Below are 20,126 nucleotides of genomic sequence, written 5' to 3'. Positions count from 1 at the left end.
CACCAACACCTTTTTTGGGGAAAAAAAACTATGCCTGCAGCAGCAGCGGTGTCCGCCGGGGACCAAGCTAAAAGCAGCACCTCCGCTATATTGGGCTCAGTGCCACCACGCCAAGTTAGGTCCAAGACCATGAGTGCTGCGGCAGCCACTTTGGTTGTTCAATCACCATCGACCAGTGATCTTGGCTCAGCACAATAAAGTACCATCCAATCAACGCCGGGTGCAACTCAGCTGACGAGTGTTCAACAACCACAGCCGCAATGACAATCACAGGTGCAACTAGAACAAGCGCAAGTACATGGGCAAGGAGAGGCGCAAGGAGAGGCGCAAGTAGAGCTGCAAGGAGAGGCGCATGTAGAGGCGCAAGGAGAGGCGCATGGACAGGTGCATGGAGAGGTGCAACTAGAGGTTCATGGAGCGGCACAACTGCCTACAACGCTTGTTCTTCCGGAAGTAGGGGCACATCAGGAAATTGATATTCAAGAGGAGGTATCAACAGAGGAAGATTTGAAGGTGCCGCAGTCTGCATTCCTGAGGTTCACAAGTTCACCACTCAATCATGCTCCTCTATACTCCTCCTCCAGACTCCCCCTATCCATTTCCCTCAAGGCAGATGGATGGATTACGACGAGTCCCCTCAAGTGGGACTGAAATTACTGACTGACTACATACTTGCTGATTGCTGACAGAGTTACTTCTGATATTGACAGGAGAGGCTGCCCTGTGGGCCCTCACTTTCCGAAGAAGATGCGGACAAAAAGTAGAACAGGTAATGAATAATTGAGAAGATGACATGCAGTGGACAGCAATGGCTGTCTGGCTCTGATGAAACCAATTGCTGGTTGTTTTTTGTGCATGAAATGATGAATCATATGTCTTGTCTTAGTTATTTTTTAATCTTTTACACAGTAATTGTAACTCATGTCAACTACTCTGTGTTTTTACCTTGTTTAATTCAAATTGTACTTCAAATTCAGGGGCCACTATGTTGCATTTCACAATACGCAAAATGTCCTTGGAGCGGACTCACTTGCCAATATACCATGATGATTGATTAAATAATATATCTTTTTTCTTCACAGTCACTCACTGGGATGGATGGATCATCAGCTTCGGTTTACGGAACAATTATGGCCAATTCGTGAGTGGCAAACAGGTAAACCAGTCTACAACAACTACTACAGCAGAACTACATGTCCGTCTATTCGTGGTATGTAGTGGTCGAGGGCGAGGCAGTGTACTGTTGTTGTTATGTCCACTCCAGACAGCAGTTCATGGAAAATTGGGGCTATGTGGCTTGCTGCATACAATTAGATATGCTTTGTCTGTATGACAAAGAGCCTAGGTATGCTACATCAGGTTGCTTCACTCAGTGGTGCCTGCCTTGACCGTCTGCATGGCACTGCCTCAAGCTTGGGCCAAACATCCATTATGTTTGGAAAATTTGCTGTTTTTCGGTATTTCGCAAATCTCACGAAATTACCGAAAAATCGCAAATTCTTGAGCGTAACGGATTTTTGGCCGATGCTTGCGGCAGGGCCATGCAGACGGTCAAGGCAGGCACCACTGAGTGAAGCATCAATCAATCAATCAATCAAGCAAATTTGTAAAGCGCGCTCCTCACCCTCTAGGGTCTCAAGGCGCTGGGGAGGGGGGGGGGGGGGTTCGCTACTGCTCGAACAGCCAGGTCTTGAGTTGTTTCCTGAAGGAGAGATGGTCTTAGGCCATCCGTAGGTGGGTGGGGAGGGAGTCTTGGCCGCCAGGTAGGAGAAGGATCTTCCTCCGGCGGTGGTTTTGCGAATTCGTGGGACGGCTGCGAGGGCGAGGCTGGCGGAATGGAGCTGGCGGCTTACTGTGTAGAATGTGAGGCGACTGTTGAGGTATCTCGGGCCCATGTCGTGGAGAGCCTTGTGTGCATGGGTAGGAGTCTGAACGTGATCCTCTTGCTGACGGGAAGCCAGTGCAGGTCTTTCAGATGGGGAGAGATGTGGCTGTGATGAAGGATGTCCAGGATGAGTCGTGCAGAGGCGTTCTGTATGGAGTTTTTTCTGTAGTTTGGCTGTGGTTCCGGCGTAGAGGGTGTTCCCGTAGTCCAGTCGGCTGGTGATGAGGGCCTGGGTGACCGTCTTCCTGGTTTCGGTGGGGATCCATCGGAAGATCTTTCGGAGTATGCGCAGGGTGTTGAAGCAGGATGACGAGACAGCGTTGATTTGTTTGGTCATCGTGAGGGAGGAGTCCAGGATGAAGCCCAGGTTGGTGCATGGTCTGTTGGCTTGGGTGCGGTTCCCATGGCAGGGGGCCAGCAGCAGGAGTCGTCCCAGACAGAAGGGGATGGTCCCAGGATGAGGACTTCCGACTTGTCTGAGTTCAGCTTCAGACGGCTGAGCTTCATCCATTCCGCGACGTCTTTCATTCCTTCCTGGAGGCTGGCTCTGGCGGTGGCGGGGTCGTTGGTGAGGGAGAGGATCAGCTGGGTGTCATTGGCGTAGGAGATGATGTTAAGGTTGTGTTGGTGTGCGATGGCTGCGAGGGGGCTCATGTAGACGTTGAAAAGGGTGGGGCTGAGTGAGAATCCTTGCGGAACGCCGCAGTTGACCTCGGTGGTCATGAAAGGGAACGGGGGGAGTCCGACTCTCTGGGTTCTTCCCGTGAGAAACGAGATGATCCACTCCAGGGCCACTTCTTGGATACCGGTGTTGCTGAGGCGCTGTATCAGGGTGCAGTGGCATACGGTGTAGAAGGCTGCTGAGAGGTCTAGGAGGATGAGGGCAGCAGTTTCCCAGTTGTCAAGCAGGGACCTGATGTCGTCGGTGGCTGCGATGAGAGCGGTCTCGGTGCTGTGGTTTGCTCGGACACCGGACTGTGTGGGGTCGAGGGATCCGTTTGTCTCGAGGAAGGAGGAGAGTTGTTTGTTGACGGTCTTCTTGATGACTTTGGCTGGAAATGGGAGGAGCAAGATGGGGCGGAGGTTCTTGAGGTCCGTGGGGTCCGCGGTGGGTTTCTTCAGGAGGGCGCTCAGCTCAGCATGTTTCCAACTCTCCAGGAAGGTGGCGGATGCGAAGGAGCTGTTAATGATGTTCCGGAGTTGGGGTGCGATGATGGAGTTGGCTTTGTTGAACATGTGGTGTGGGCACACTGGGCAGGGGTCCGTTGGGGAGCCGGAGTGGATGGTGTTCATCAAGCGGGCTGTGTCTTCAGTGCTGACAGGGGTCCAGGTGCAGAGGGTGGTGGTGGGGGGCGTTGGTTCGGTGGTTGGGTGCGTGGTCTGTGCGCTGAAGCTGTTGTGTATGTCGGCGATCTTGCGGTGGAAGAACGAGGCGAGTGAGTCGCAGAGGTCTTGCGAGGGTGTGATGTCGTTGTTGCAGGCGCTGGGGTTGGTGAGCTCTTTAACGATGCTGAAGAGTTCCTTGCTGTTGTGGGAGTTGTTGTCCAGTCGTTCTTTGAATGTTGTCCATTTGGTGGTGCGGATCAGCGGGTGGTGTTTGCAGGTGGCGTTCTTGAGGACTATCATGTTTTCTGTTGTCTGGTCGTGGTGCCAGGCTTTCTCGAGGGTGCAGCAGGTTTTCTTGGAGTTTTTGAGGTCGTTGGTACTCCTGATTTAGCATACCTAGGCTCTTTGACACAGACAGACAAAGCATATCTAGGGTTTAGGGTTCAGTGCGATTTACTAGGGTTTTGGGTTTAAGTTGGTATGGCTGACGCTGAGTCTAGGGCTCGGGGCCCGATGCAGGCTCGTTCATAATGATGTTGGCAAGGTTTTAGGGGGGTTTGGTGTTCTTTGGTCCAGAATTGGCAGAATTTTGGCCTTTTTGGGTGTTTTGCGGGCACGTGTGTTTGGGTGAAAACTAGTCGTAGACCTTATTCTTCTTCTTCTTCAAAGAGCGCAGTGGTTCGATTGTGTTCTGCCTTGCTGAGATTCTTGGGAATCGCTGGAACAAGTGACTGTCCAGGTAAGTTTCAAGTGTATCGAAGTAGTGGAAGTGCTGGAAACAGCAATGTTTTGTGAACAGCGCAATTTGCCATGTTTTGAATATACCAGTATTGCATGTTTTTGGGGGGCTGTTAGGGGGTGTTCTAGATTTGTGGGAGAGGGTCCGGGGGTCTGGGAGCACTGCTGGGATAGCATAATTTTGATTGCAAGTGATTTAAAGAAAATCCATGGTGGGAAAGGGGAGTTAGGGCCTAGCTACAGAGCACGTTTGGACCGATGTTGACTGGTTGGCTGAAAATTTTCTGAGTATGAGTTTTTGCATTTTTGCTTTTTGTTTCCGTTTTTGCTCACTTGTTTTTGGGGGGCTGTTTGGGGGGCTTCGAGGTTAATGGGGGTGGGTTTTGGGGTCTGGGAGCACTGCTGGCACAGTCAAATTTTGATTGCATTTGTTTTTCAGAAAATCCATGGTGGAAAAGGGTAGTTAGGGTTTAGCTGCAGAGCGCATTTGGACTGAATTGAAGGTAGGCCCATTTTTGCTTTTTGCCTGTTTGGGGGTGTTCTGCTTTTTTGCCGATGGCTGCAGGGGTCCGGGGGCATAGCTGGGAAGGTCTAATATCAGAATCAAGTGTTTTGGACAAAATCCATGGTGAAAAAGTTTTGTGTTTTCAGGGTGGCTGTTTGGGGGGGGTTCCTGGTGTTTGGGGGGGGGGTCTTGGAGCAATGCTGGGCATGCCTAATTTTGGTTGCAAGTGGTTTGGAGAAAATCCATGGTGGAAAAGGGGAGTTAGGGCCCAGCTGCAGAGCACGCACGGAGTGATCTGGGAACTAGGCCTACATTTTTTTAAGTCCCCATTCTTGCATTTTTGCTTTTTGCCTGTTTGGGGGTGTTCTGCTTTTTTGCGGGTGGCTGCAGGGGTCTGGGGGAATATCTGGGAAGGTCTAATATCGGAATCAAGTGGTTTGGACAAAATCCATGGCGAAAAAGTGTTTTCGTTTTCAGACTTTTCACTCACTTTTGTGTTTCTGGGGGGCTGTTTGGGGCGGTTCCTGGTGTTTGGGGGGGTTGGGGGGTCTTGGATCAATGCTGGGCATTCTTATTTTGGTTGCAAATGGTTTGGAGAAAATCCATGGTGGAAAAGGGGAGTTAGGGCCTAGCTGTAGAGCACGCACGGAGTGATCTGGGAACTAGGCCTACATTTTTCTAAGTCCCTGTTTTTGCATATTTGCTTTTTACCTGTTTGGGGGTGTTCTGCTTTTTTGAGTGTGGCTGCAGGGGTCTAGGGGTATAGCTGGGAAGGTCTAATATTGGAATCAAGTGGTTTCGACAAAATTCATGGCGAAAACGTTTTTCCATTTTTGCTCACTTTCTTGTTTTCGGGGGGCTCTTTGGGAGGTTCTAGGTTTTTGGGGGTGGGTTTTGGGGTCTGGGAGCACTGCTGGCACAATCTAATTTTGATTGCATTTGTTTTTAAGGACATCCATGGTGGAAAAGGGGAGTTATGGCCTAGCTGCAGACCGAGTTTGGACTGAATCGAAGGAAGGCCGAAAATATTCTAAGTGTGAAATTTTGCATTTTTGCTTTTTGCCTGTTTTGGGGGTTCTACTTTTTTGCGGGTGGGTTGGCGGGTCTGGGGGCATTGCTGGGAAGGTCTAATATTGGGCGCAAGGGGTTTGGACAAAATCCATGGTGAAAAAGAGGGATTAGGGTCTAGGGTTAGAGTTAGGGGTGGGTTCTAAAATCGCTGTTTATACTTTACACATAGCTTGAGGGGAAAGATCCACAAATTTCGCCGATACTTATTTATCCTTGAAAAGGAGACTCAGAGAACGCACTTTCGAAATGATGCTTGTATGTTTTGTAATACTGTCGATTCTGAAACTGCAAGTGTAAATTTTGCACTACACAGCGTACCGTATATTTATTCTCCGTGGTGTTTTATTATCACTTCCTGTTTTTCCATCAACAATTACAGGAGGGTTTTTCCCTGTGCAATTGCAAAAAGGCCGACCTCAGGCTTAGCGACCCACAATTCAGTATCCACCAGGCAGGCAGTGGACAAGGTGTCTTCTGGTCCCCAACATTGATCGGCGTAGCGTCAGATGGAATGGAGGAGTACCGCGAAAAAGAGGAATGGCTGGATGCATGCAACTTCCCAACTTCAACAGGACAACTACAACAACATACAGTTACAGTATCCATCTTCATTTCTACTTATATTTTAAGTAATGTTATTGCTGTGAACTTCTATGAGTGTGACTCTGTGCATTTGTTTGCTCTCTGCTTCAATTCATCCCTCCAGCCATTGTATTTTCTTTGCTATTTTTTAAACTAATTTAATGTACTAAGTGGTTCTTCTCTCTGAGGGCAGATAGGCAAGTGAAAATGCGGAATTACTGCAGCCCTGTCATGCATGCAGTAGTGCATGCACTTCCTTTATGTCCCTTAAAAGATTTATGGATAGCTTCGTATCCAAAGATTTGATTATCTTCATTTGTTGTTTGTGCATGCTGTATTATTTTTTTTCCTCTCTCTACAAAACTTTCCCCACAAACCCCCTTCCCATCCAAGTTTCAAAGCCTAACCCTCTTACCCCGGGCTGTGTGGTTTTGATTGAGGTGTGAGTAAATTACAACAATAATTCCACACACTTGCTGGGGAGGATAAGGTACAAGCAACCGCTTCAACTCAATTTTAAGGCTTGTTAAAAAAACAACAATGATTATTTTTAAAATAAATTCTGAATTTCATGCCCACCATCGATTGGATCCATCGTCAACATCATCCTCCTACATGTCAAAAAGACTTTTGTGTTACCCTGCTGTGTCACTGTTCTTGTTGTATCCATAATCATCCATGCAATTCTTTTTTCCCCATACTTATCTTTAGCATTGCTTAGGCTACTGTTCCTTCTAATACTCCTCTCAGGCCACTCAATGTCTCATTTTTTTACTTTGGTTTTCATATGCTGCTACTGCTAGTGTGGTACCACTCCTACTAACACCACAACAACGGAATTTCGGTCCGGGATGGTGTAATCGCCATTTGCCAAGCAGCCAGCGCCGTGCCTAGCTCTATTCTCAAACACGAATCATAGGTAAGATAAGCATTTTGGGGAGGTAGAAAGATGGGCTAGGATGCGGAGGAGAGACTGATAGTAGTACAAGTAAAGTACTAGTAGGTCAATTGAATTCACTAGCTCTGTTTTTGGACGTTTTAGATAATTCATGCTGGTAAATTTGAGGAAAACCAAACGTGCCGTAACTCCCGCCCACCAACCCACAAAATAAGATCAAAGCGTACACTATGTTGAAGTATGTAAAATAAATAATGATGTATTTCCCCTAACAAAAAAAAACTAATCCCACCCCTCCCTAACACAAACAATTGTCCATTGCAAGTAGTCCAAAAATAAATAATCCCCAACTCCCGATTCCCCCCCAACAGTCTTTAAAAAAGGGGCAAGGGACACAGTCACTTCCGGCGGTGTTTGGGCAGGCGGTCCTTGCAGAGGACCTGGAGCTTTTTTTCGAGGTCGTCCGCCTTGCCTCCAGGAAGTCCACTCGTAACGTTTAGCGGCGCACGCGTGCCTTCCAGGCTCTGAGGGGGCCAGCTGCTGATGGTTTTTTTGCAGCTGTGCTGCGGTGGGGGGCTGTCCCAGCACAGCGCTGGGATGGAGGATGCTGGCTGGTGGACACGGGGCAGTGCTGGAGGAGGTTTTTGAGGTTCACTCCTCGTTTTCCCGAGCCCACAGCCGGCAATATTCAACACGAACGGCCTCCATCTTCCGGGCCCTGGCCCGGACAGCCATCTCCCCTTTGGTGAGCTTTTTGGGAGCATCTATATGATGAAAGAATGATAAATAATGTAACCAATACTCTTTAACAATAACAACAGAATAATTCAACAGAAATTTGTCTCACAGTAACACTAGCAATTTGCAAGCACAGTATAACATTTTGGCATGTATCTTTCCGCCATCTTTGTAGGCCTGTAACAGGGGGAGTTTCAGGAATTCTACTGCCAGGCAGCACTATGGACTCAATACATAGTCAGAGAGTCAGAGAGTACACCAGTATTCGACTTTTATTCTCTTCTTTTGCGAAAGAAATTACTTGTACGTGAACTTGTGGTAGCCGGCAGAAAAAGAGACACAAGCCATGATGACGCAGACTTGCATGCATTACTTTAAGCAGTATATGCAGGTGGGGATAGGGAAGCTCTTACTTTTGTATAGGGGTGGCAGTGGCCATACTCGGTTACATCAAGGGCTACTGCTCAATGTAATTTATATTTTGCACTGCCCCCCCTGGGCCTTCAGTACTACAAAACGAAAATGAAGATTATTCATTTCTGATCATGTCTCCAGCCGATCACATGATCTCTTTGCTTATGTGATGCATGACTTTAGGTGCTTTATTCTGATAGATTGAGTGAACAACAGCGATAGTCCACCCATGATTAACACAGCAGAAAGAAAATTATGAACATAGGGAGTGAGTGTGGTAACCATAATTTCCGGAGGAAGGGACTTGACTTGATATAATTGTCAACTATACAATACACACACAATATATGCTGTGCTTGCAAAGTAAACTACTGTACTGTTACTTTAGGCAAGGGATAGTTTCAGAACAAGCACAACTTGTAGTATTTCGATTTCCTCTGCTTTGCTACTCTGGCATGGACATGCTGTTCGAACAAAGTAACACTTCATGCACTGAGCGTCTGCTCTACATACACCTTGGCTATGTATGAGGAAGAAGATACTATCGATGCTTCCAAAGTAAAACGTCTATCATTCTTCTTAATGTCTCAACTGTAACAACTTTACTTTTTCTCAACAACCAAATAACACCCTTTTCATTTTATTTGGTAAACCACCATCTTGACTTGCATTTGAGTTTCACCCAAATGATATATTGCAATGCACACCACACATGAATTTTCTGATTGACCCACACAGGCAGTCATTTTTTCTTTCTCCTCCAACCATCCTTGCTGCAAGCAGCCATGCATCTGATTCCCTCCTATCAGCCACCTCTGCCTGTATCCAAAAACACGTATCATTCTTTAGTCATAAATGTTACGACTCGCTCGTCCTTCCATTGACCCTAAGTTCTTTCCCTTTTCGTTCATCACATCCCTCAAGTTCATCTGATATGACTTGGCTTCACGATACAAGTTTCCCAGCTGATTTGAAGTCAAATAGAGGGGGCAATTGCTTACTCGAGAACTACCGCCGCTAATGCTATTGCTAAGTCAAGGATGACTGACTTCTCCGTGATTGGCTAAAAAAAAATGTAGTTCTAAATCAGTAACTGTTCTTAAGAGTACAGTGTACTTGTAGTAGTGTACTTTCCACTGTACAGTATATCATACACTCCTTTGCAATGTCAATAAGTAAGGAGTATAATAATAACTTACCACAGTCAGCAGCTGCTGAGCCATCCCCCTCAGCTCCTCCTGGTGGCACCGCCGCTTGAGTGGACCCCTCCGCGATGCTGGCCCCGGCACTGGTGGTGGCAAGTGCTGCATAAGATGTTGTGACGCCTAGAAAAAACATGTCATATATTTAGAAGCCATACACCACCCCCTACTTTGTCTCGTAATGGAAGAGAAAATGTAAAACAATTTTAATTATTGGGACTGAAAAGAAGTCACGGTTTTGGGGAGGATGTTAACTTATATGCTTAGCCATAACATTAACTCTTTTTGGCACAACTGATGAATGCTTGATCTTTAACGTGCTACATTTTTATAACTACAGACAGAACCAACTACTCCCCATCACCACCTGGAGGACTTGAAGTTCCAACAAGGTGAGGTCTCCCGGGTCCCGCACAGTTACTTCTGACTGAGGTATGTGGAAAGTCGAACTGCACCTATCATCAACAATGTCCTATTTCTCTTGTGTGCAGAATAGTCCCTGAAAAACTAGCGGTATGGTATGTGCTACTATCAAATAAAAAAATAAAAACAACTAGCTTATTCTCGGTGGACATTGACATTTTGTTGTTGGAAATTATAAAAGCACTAACATTAAGAAAACTGGAATAGACAGCAAGGGCAACCCAGAGGACTGCACTGAGTGCCTCTAGAGCTATTGCTGGATCAGAGTTTTGTTTAACACCATTTGCCAACTAGGCAAGCTTACCTACCTACACAGACCGACTCATAAATAATAGTAAATAGTAGGAGCACAGAGAGTGATGGTAGAGAGGCAGGATAAGAATGTAGAAACAGTCTACAAGAAGATCAAAGACTATTTTGTAAAAAATAGAGTTAGGGAAGTATAATTATCTTAAAAACAGAACTACTTACTGGAGCCAGCAGAAGAGCCTGCAGTGGACCGTTCCTCCTGCCCACTCTGTTCCGCCGGAGTCTGGGGTGGTGCTGTCGTCTTGCCCTTGGGAGGTGCTGATGATCATGAAATAAACACAAACATGGATGATTGTTTTTTGGAAATATTTGATTTCTTTGACCACAATCCTAAATTATCTCGGGGGAAACAAATTAGCAACAATTGCACTGTGTGTATTGACCTATCTGATCTGGTCAACTAGGAGGATACTAGTACAGTATTGCTGGATTCGCAGACCGTCTACTTGGAAAGTTATGTAAACCACTAACTAAACCAACAACAAAAAGGTTCTACCACAACTGCCAGCACTCAGCAGCACGCGACGTGACAGACACAGTCCCTCATCATGATTGAAGAGCAATAAAAAATGTCCTACTACTACTACTAATAACAAGTCATAATATACTCAACCTGAACCTATCAATCCATAACTATCTCTTCTTTTTAGTGGCAGCAGGAGTACAAAGGAATGACTAGACTTGAGTCTCTAGTCTCTCTAGCATCACACAGTTCTTCAAAGTACTACACTCATACATATTCAGGCCAAATGAGCACAAAGTTGCAAACAAGTAAGCATAGTAGCAACGCCACTGAGCAGGCACGCACCTGCAATCACAGAAGCTATTTAAACGTAAATTTACCTGCAATGTAATCGAATTGGCAGCATTCTTGCTCTTCGGGAAAAACATATATTAGCAATATAACACAGAGCAGAAGAAAACAAAGTAGTTATTAAATAGCTACTCACCAAGGCCAGGGATCTCCACACCGAGCAGGTGGAGCAGGTCCTGCTCGCGGTCAAGATGTCCGACCACCGGTGCGTCGCTTGCTGGTTGGTGCGCCAGACCCCTGACTCCCTCCGCATGGCCCGGCACACCTTTCCCCACAGCTGGCGCCGCTCCTGGAGGCCATACCCTGATGCGAGCCTGCCCTGAGCCGCCACTGTCTTGGGGAGGTGGCGCTGCACATAAAAGGTCAGTGCAGCCACCTCCACCGGGCTGAATATCTCCCTGGCCATCACTTCCTCCCCTCGTAACCGCCCGCAAGGGAGCCAGGTACGGGGTGCGGGACCCTTCCCCTTCTCCTTCCCGGCTCCCTTTGCCATGGTCCTGTACAGCAAAAAGAAAAAAAAAGGAAAGAATAGGGAAAAAGTAAAGAAAAAAAAGTTTTAAAAAGTAGCTTTAAAAGTAACGAAAAGTTAGAAAAAACACAAAATATAGATCTAGAAAAAAAGAGGGATAGATATAGAGTAGAAAAGATTAAAAAAAAGTCCAAAGAAACACAGGATTGCACAGATGAAAGGAGGTTTAGAAAGCATGCATATAACCATAGCAATAAATGAAAAACAAGATGGTCGCGCCCATTGAGGACCGCGTGGGTAAGTATGCGCGATATTTCCTTTGCGAGCACGTGAAAACGCCCACGAGCAAGTAATCGCGCGCCGCATACAATGCGAGCATGCAACTAGCGCCCGGAAACGGAAACACGTCATGCAAACAAGATGGCCGCGCCCATACACGACCGCATGGGTAACTTCGCCTTGCAAGTGACCCCCGAACACGCAAAAAGCCCCGCGAACACGCAAAAAAACAAAAATCCACAAATTTGCACAAATTCACAGATTTTGCAAATAGCGAATTCGAGTTCACGTGAATTTGCAGAACGCTAATTTGCAAATTTCGCCCATTCTTAATGAGAATACCGTCAAGACCCCTTTATCGAATGTCAAAGGGGCGTTTTAAAGTGCAGGTATTCCCACGCTCGCCCCTTGGCGCTAAACACGACCAATCGGTCTGAATACAATAAATAGCTTAATGTTGTGTACCAATTAAGATGGAAAATGCAGCTTTTTTATATTTCACCTGAACCCACAATGATTACTGAAGAATGCAGATTGATGGTGGAGTAAATCAGTTGCGACGCCATGCTGCATGGAGTATAGGATCACTGCAGCATCGTCTTCATCCAGGTGACCTTCTGAGATGAGTGACAACCAATGTGTGCCCTTTTTTCAAGATCATTCGTCCGGTGATGAAGGTTGGCACAGGTCTTTCAGTTCAACACGGGTCGCCAAATTAGCCATATAAACAAGAGTAAGAGTATTGGTCTATACGCTGACCCTTGGGGTACCCCAAAGCCCTGTGGCTTTGGTTTGGAGGTGAATGGAGCCATCCACACCGATTGATGCCTGTCTGCATGAAAGGAACTAAGCCAGGTCAGTGATGTGCCGCTCACACATACATCACTGAGGCGCTGTAGTAGTAAAGGGTGTGAGACCAGACGCGGCCCCTGCAGGTAAGAGTGGTGAGGCGGTGGGACCGGGTTGGGTGGATTCGACAGACGACCACAAGGGAAAATGAAACCAATAATGAATGTTCCCTTGACATCGTCTGTCGAAATCCCACCCCACCCGGCCACCACTCCTATCTGCACTGGCCGCGGCTGGATGAGATAGTATCGAAAGCTGCGGATAGATCAAACATGAGTGTGTCCCCGGTAACTTCTTCTTGCCCCATTTTCACTGTTATCAGCTTTCCTTTACTGGCAGCAGTGGTAACCCACAGAGCAAGTAAGACAAGAGCGCGCAGCGCTTGCATAGTGTTCCCTTCCACCGAGGGTGGTTTTAAAGCCATTGCACAGAAGGGAGGAGTGGTTCAAATTTGACGATTACAATGCTGCTGTGACCCAATCAGGGCACATCCTACTATGGCAGGAAATATATTCACTTGTGTTGGATAACTGATAGGGGTATCACAGTGAATATAAAAGGGGCGTCATGCCTCAGAGCTTCTTGTAAGCCTGGATTATTTTTATAATAATGGTAATGCAGCTGACAGGGAAATTCCGCTGGATTGAGCCAAGCATTGTATAAAAAGGAGGGTGTTTATACTATAAATATTAGTTAATCGGTAATCGTACAGGTGTCTGTACCACCTGACATGGAGAAGGAAGTGGACCCACAAGCAATTTGTACCCAACTCTGCAGAAACTCGAGAAGTTTACGCACGAGCACCCTTCACCTCTACGCCAGGAGCAGTGAAGCCCAGAAGGCGGCTCACTGTAAGGCAAGCAGAGCGGAAGCATTGGTGGGGACGGGAAGCCTGCTGGGTCCTGGGGAGGGGCAGCCGCGAATGGATGCTGGATCGGGTCCCTCGCCCAGGTGCATTGTGTGGAAGTGCCCCCCAGCAATCATCCAGGGCCTCGGAATCGATGCTGCCATTTTATTTTCAATTCCAAGACGAAAATCCAATTTCTTAACTGTGTGTTCCAGTAAACCGAAGCTTATTTCCAGGAGAAAGCGCGAGTGCTCATTGAATTACCGAGGCAGCCTGGACAGGTGACTCCAGCATTCAAGTCCAATCACCCTCTTAATATCAGGTATTCTTGCTATCAAAAACTGCTTCACTGGTTCGGCTGGTCCTCTTTGTGCTGGGCGGCCTGTGGCTGTGCACGCTGCTCTGGGCTCTACAGTGGCATTGCCCTGGCACCCTCCCAAGAGGTAGGGAGAGTGCTGTATAAATACCCATGCAATGCAACACATGTTATGGGTGCTGTGAGAGTGAAATATGGGCTGCTTATTGTGTGGTGTGTTCTTGGGATGTGATGTGTTTCAAAACTATAATAATATGCAGTTTGTGGCTGCTGTGTGCAATGTGTTCTGTATGCGGTGCTAAAAGTGGAAACACTGACTCCTGGAGCCTATGGAATGGAGGACAAGGTGTTGCAGCAGATAGGTGTGGTGGAGTTGTAGAAGAAGTTAATGCGTCTGACAGTCAATTTACAGATTTTTATTTTGTAATTCTGCCCCAACGAAATTGGGAGTAAGGACAAATGTGAAAGTACTTTTGTTATGACTTTCAAATTGGTCACAAACAGGCTGCAAACCTGAAGGGGTTTAGGTACCTGCGGGATATGCCTTTGTGTTATCATTACTTCCCAGAGCATAACAATGGTAAGCTAGCTCTGGTGGTTAATGCGCTTGCAGCGGAGGTCCTTGGGTGGTATAGTCTCAGGTGTAGCTCATGACGAAATGACATCGAAGGTTAACGTGCCTACTGCAAAGCATAAAAGATAACATGCAGTTGATCTATTTGTGTCTTATGTAGATAGCTCAGTGGCTTACTGCTTTTGTCACAGAGCTCTTGGTTTTACCTCCTAGTTTTACCTTCAAATCATAATTTATAATCCTTGTTGTAGTACATTGAGTCATGGATTGGGAACCAGGAGTTTCATGCAAGCTGCAATGTATAAGTTTAGAAACATATTTATTTCCCTAAATCTTTCCTTATTCTAAGGTTGCTAAAAGGGTTCCCTTGGGAAGTAATAAAAACTGGTAGAGACAACCCCAACCACTGTGTCTACAGCCCCACACACATTTATATATCCTGTCTTGGTAACTAAGCGCTCCTAACATATAATACATACCAATATGAATAGTATGGCACTGCTTCACTTTGTAACCGTCATAATGTTATGCATCATTTCCTGTAAATTAACTTCCACACCTGTATGAATCATTGCCTCTGTACACCTGGGTACTGTAAAGTCGCTTAGCACACTAGGCTGTAATGAGTAGATGAATAATAGAAATGATATAAAGACAAATAAATGAGGAAACTTTATATACATGGCTATTGGTGTAATTACTGAAATAGATGGTTACGTTTGACATTCTTACAGCATTAGCATATTTTACACCTATAGGTTGGAAAAGTCCTAATTCCTGCCTTCAACTCCTAGTTTATCTCTTAAGCACAGAGGAACTCACAAGGAAAGCATTTTTGTGTCCTCGATAGTACTGGCATCAAGGTGTTGGTGTAGCTCACCAGTCAATAAGAGAATTAAACAAAAGGAGTGTCATTTAAGTGGAGCATTTGTGTGGGCCCCCTCTGAAGTGAAAAAAAGAGGTATCTCTTAACCCCTGAAGGTTGATGCTGTGAAATCGGCAAGCAGACAAAGAGGCACATCTACAAGCCCCTACCGCCACGGGAACAACACTTTTTCCGACGTTCCTGTGGAGTTAGGGGCTTCACCTTATTCACAAGGCGGCATTAAGCTACTTAACTTGGCTTAACTCCACCGTGTGAAAGGGGCACCCTTTCAAGCTAAACGTAGCGTAAAGCGGGTGGGCAAAGGGTGCTGAAGTGGGCTTTCTGCTGCAACACCCATTGATTTTCATGCTGCCCCATGTTCACAAGGGTGGTGTAAATATGGGACAGCACCAAAATTAAGATCAGGGAAAACCCGGTCTTAAACAGGTGAAAGGAGCAGAATTTTGTTATTTCTCCTAGTTTTTGCTGTTTCTATGTGTGCTGCATTCTGCTGTACACATAGAAACAGCAAAACGCGACGCATCCTTGCACTGTGGTGCAAGGAGGCCTGCGTTGGCTCTAGGCAGCTAAATATAGCGCCAGCAAAGGGAGAAATGCAGGGCTGCACTGTAGTGTTGTAAATATGGTGCAGCCCTGTGTTTCTAAAGTGACGGAGAACATCATTAGCCTTCTTGGCTTAACGCCATGCTCTGCCGCTTTAGTTGTAATTATGAGTGGCAGCTGAATGTTTCCGCTGTCTACAAACTGGCACCCAGATCAGGCTAAGTTTCTGCACTTGCTATGTATATTAAGAAGTGTGTGCATCAGACGTGTGTTCAGTGTGCTAGTGCAAATTAAAGTGAAGCGTGGTATTTATGATACGTTCCTTGTGCCATGGATAGTATAAGTCGTTTGAATTGCTAGTGTATTGTGCAGTGTGGGTAATGAGAGTACACTGTATGAACATGGGTGAAGTGCATCTGACGTCATTAGTTTGTGTTCACAATCAAAGGATTTATCTCATGTGTTCATCTTGTGCATTCCACTTTGGAGTATGGTAGGTGAAAGTACAATTTCAATATAAAACCTCACTCCTAACATATTAGTTAAGGAAATAAATGTCCATTCTATGGATTAGCAGTTATTTTCTCTCTTTTTGGGCACATTGAACACATCCGGGTATTTTATAAACTGATACATTACTGACTGGAGGAGTCCCAGTTATACAGCATATGTCCTGGAAATGATCAAAGTTTTGTGTGATCTTAAGAGGCTGAAGCAATCTTTCCTTCTGTTTAGTTTCTAAAACTTTAGAAAAAGTTTCAAATATGCTGCGCATCTAATGGATCCTCATTGCAGGAGCACTCATTGTGGTCGCTACTGGGTGGATCTTGACACTGCTGGTCGTTTTTAACAAATTACGATTTGGGCATTGAACCTATTTAATTGACCTTTATGACTGAATATGTGCTGTGGGATTGCACATCTGAAATGGATGACAAATAGATCTATTATCATATGCAGATCCATCTTTTTGGACCCACACACATTAAAATTTCTGATAATAGTGGATATATTTACTAGATGGCCATTGGACCACTTGTCCCCAATTTGGTGGGACAAGCCTTTCCATCACTTGCGGCGGTACACTTTTAGATCTTATCATCTTTACTTGAAGTCTCTTTATGCTAGCGGAAGCCCTGAAGAAGTCCCTTTTTGGGACAAAACGCGTCAGCTGTATGGTGCTTCATTTTTCTACTGAAATAAAGAAATTAAAATCGAGGAACTTCTATCTCTGTGACTTATTGGAATTGTACATCAAATATTTATTTGCTTCATGTGAAATGCTGTGGTGCACCTGTGCTGTTAAGTTTAACTGATCCAGTTCTCTAGGGAACAAGCATTGTTACAGTGGGCGCTACTCAGTGTGCACACGAACCCCTGTGAAATTAGTAGGGGTACCAATCATCATCTGGGGCTACTTTATGTTAGGTGCTGACCTTGAGAAGGTTGCTGTTAATTATGTTGCAATTATTTGAGTCTATATAAAAAAGTACTGTTGACGAAAGCATGTTTAATGTAGTGATCAGCCGGTCAGTCAAAATCACTTTTCCCGGTTAATTTAAAACCATAAATGTATACTACATAAAATCTGTAAGAACCATTTAAAAAATATACATATTTCCTTGGAACATGATCTTGTATACCAAAGACAACAGAATAAAAATCATTTACCATCAGTACAAAGGGTTTAGTGTATACATAATCTTTAAAAACAATCTTATGCGCCAGAGCTCCAAGACAAAATCATTTACCATAATTTCTGTATAGGAACCAAATTGAAACCACGTAGCAAAAACCTTTTTTTCCTTTCCATAACCGCCACAACTAACAGCTGGCAATATTAAAACATTCCCATGGGTTATTCAGCATCTGTAAATATATTAATGCAGGCCTAACCTGCATAAAGCCTTTATTTTTCAGTATAGGTCTTAAAAATTTTTTGCGAATATGATGATAATAGTCGCAAAACATTATAAAGTGCAAAGTGTCTTGAATAGAAAAATTATTGCAAGGGCCCAAGTCTTTCATCTTGCACCACCCATGGGATGATTCTGCCAAAACAAAGTGCAAAAGGTTACAGTTAAAACTTGTTAAAAGGAAGTGGTAGTGGGCTTAGTTATTTCATTTAGATACGGTTCTATTGCTGGAGATTTTTTCAATAGTATCTGGACTCATACTATGGGTTTCAGGAGCTCTCTAGCCCCTCTCTCTGCTTGCATCACACACACAAAATATTTTTTCATCCTCAATAGGTCCTCTCTCACCAGCTTGTTGGGGGGAGTCAAATAAGGCAGGTCGCCCTAATTTCACTGTTATGATCTTAATGTAACCTAGCTAGGGGATGGTACTTGCTTTATCTAGAGTTAAACAATCCCGAGCAATCTTATGATTCAATTCCAATTCTGGGTTGGTCCAGAACATGACCCACCGCAAAATAGGAGCCATGCCAATCAAATGTAATACAAAACCAGCACCCAATTCCTGATGAATAATATAAGAAGGTGTTGATTGTGGAAGCAAAAGTAGGTTTCTGAAGAACTTATTCTCCACTAGGTGGAGTTCTTCGACCTCTTTGTATCCCCATATATCTGATCCATAATTATCAGTAGCGGTACAATTGGATCTGTATATATTTAGCATGGGTTGGATAGGTTTAGCCTCCAACCTGCATGGAAAATCAAGGACCGCTACTGTCGCTCTCACCATAGCAATTTTTTTAGGTTTTTTTTCCGGTACCCATGTGCCCCTCTCATCAAACAATCACCCTTAATAGGAAAAAGTGGTCACTCTTCTTATTTCATTTCCTTCGCAGAAATGTATTTTTGGTATTTTTGGTCTTTGGGCCCATAACAATTGTGTGCGATTTAGAGAAATTGACACTTAAATTTAAGGATCTCAGGCAATCACAAAAGAAATCTAGGAGACACTGAAGCCCAATCGCTGTCTGTACTAGTAATACAGTGTCATCCGCAAATAGGAGTGCGGGTATTGACCAACACTCCGCAGAGTGTATATATTTAAAGGCTGTGCACCGGGCACAAGTCTAGATTGGTAATGTATAGCGTAAACAATAGGGGAGGTAAGATAGTTCCCTGTCTCAGTCCTCTTGTTATACAAATATACTGTGTGTGGTTGCCCCTTCTCACCGTGGCTGAAAGGTCCCTATGAAGGCTGGACAGAAAGTTAACAATTTTCCACTCCATTTATATGTTAGTTAATAATACCCATAATTTGGATCTGTTTACTCAGTCAAAAGCGGAGGACAGATCCATAAATGCCAGATGTAGTGTCCCCTTTTTAGCAGTAATATATTTCCCCACTATCAGATGTAAATTTAAGCATTGGTCAGTCATACCCTTTTCTTTTCTATCCCCATATTGTAGGTTTGACAATATCTTACATTCATCTAGCCAATCTGTTACTTTCTTAAGGATCACTCTCTCCATTACTTTTACTGCTGAATCAAACCGGATACGGGCCTGTAACATTGTGGGTCCTCTCTTTGCCCTTTCTTGAAACCAGGTATAATGGTAGATTGTGACCAACACTTCAGCAGACCATGCAAGCAGGCCACATTAAAAACATGTGCCAATATTTTAGACCATAGTGCCACTTTTAACTTGTAAAGATCTTCCCAAAACCAACCGGTCTGCGGCCTTTACTACTTGTCATTTTTTGATGGCCTTATTTACTTCTTCTTTGTTAAAAAACAACCAACCAAAAGCAAAGGGGGTGAGGTAGCTGGTAATTTGGTCACCATAGATATATTTAAAATGGGTGAACCATTGATCTTCGGGTATGGTACAATCCAGTGGACAGTTGCTGACTCCCGTAAAGAATGGCATATTAACAATCTCCCAAAAATCTGGCACTATTTTTGATAACATCTATAGACTGCAAATCATTCCAGTCTTTGATTTTAATTTCTGTTTTATAGATGTTTAACGTTTGCTTATTCTTTTTCTTGAGTATAGCTATTTTGGCTTATATTTGGGGGTTGCTTCAAAGCAAAAAACAACTTCTGCTTTGTGTCTGTACACTGATGATCAAACCACCTGTCACCCCCCTCCTTAACTTTCCTGGTGAACTTTGTCAGACCACTGGGCACCTTTTGGCAGATCCGGTCATAAGTTTTTAGGACTGTTTGCTCCTTATTTGTACTATCTAGGTGTTAGACAGACTGTGTCGACACGGACCGGAAGTGGCCGATGGGCGAGCCAAAACCGCCTACTCAGCTGGAAACAACAGCGGTCTAGTCTAGACTGATGTGAACGGGGAGGGACCTCTGACGTCCGCGGAAGGTGAGGATCCAAAAGGCGTACATGTGGAATCCAAGAGAGTGGAGAGCGGAAGGAAGCGGAGGGAGAAGGCGGAAGCGAGTAGTGAAAAGGACGAAGGAAAAGACAAGCAAAGCGGAAAGACGAGGTACCAGAGGAGCATCTTATACAAAGTGACCAA

The sequence above is a fragment of the Lissotriton vulgaris genome, chromosome 9 (genome assembly GCF_964263255.1).
Source record: "Lissotriton vulgaris chromosome 9, aLisVul1.2, whole genome shotgun sequence".
NCBI classification, from domain to species: domain Eukaryota; kingdom Metazoa; phylum Chordata; class Amphibia; order Caudata; family Salamandridae; genus Lissotriton; species Lissotriton vulgaris.
The sequence above is the reverse complement of the archived record's forward strand: the minus strand, read 5'-3'. Positions refer to the sequence as shown.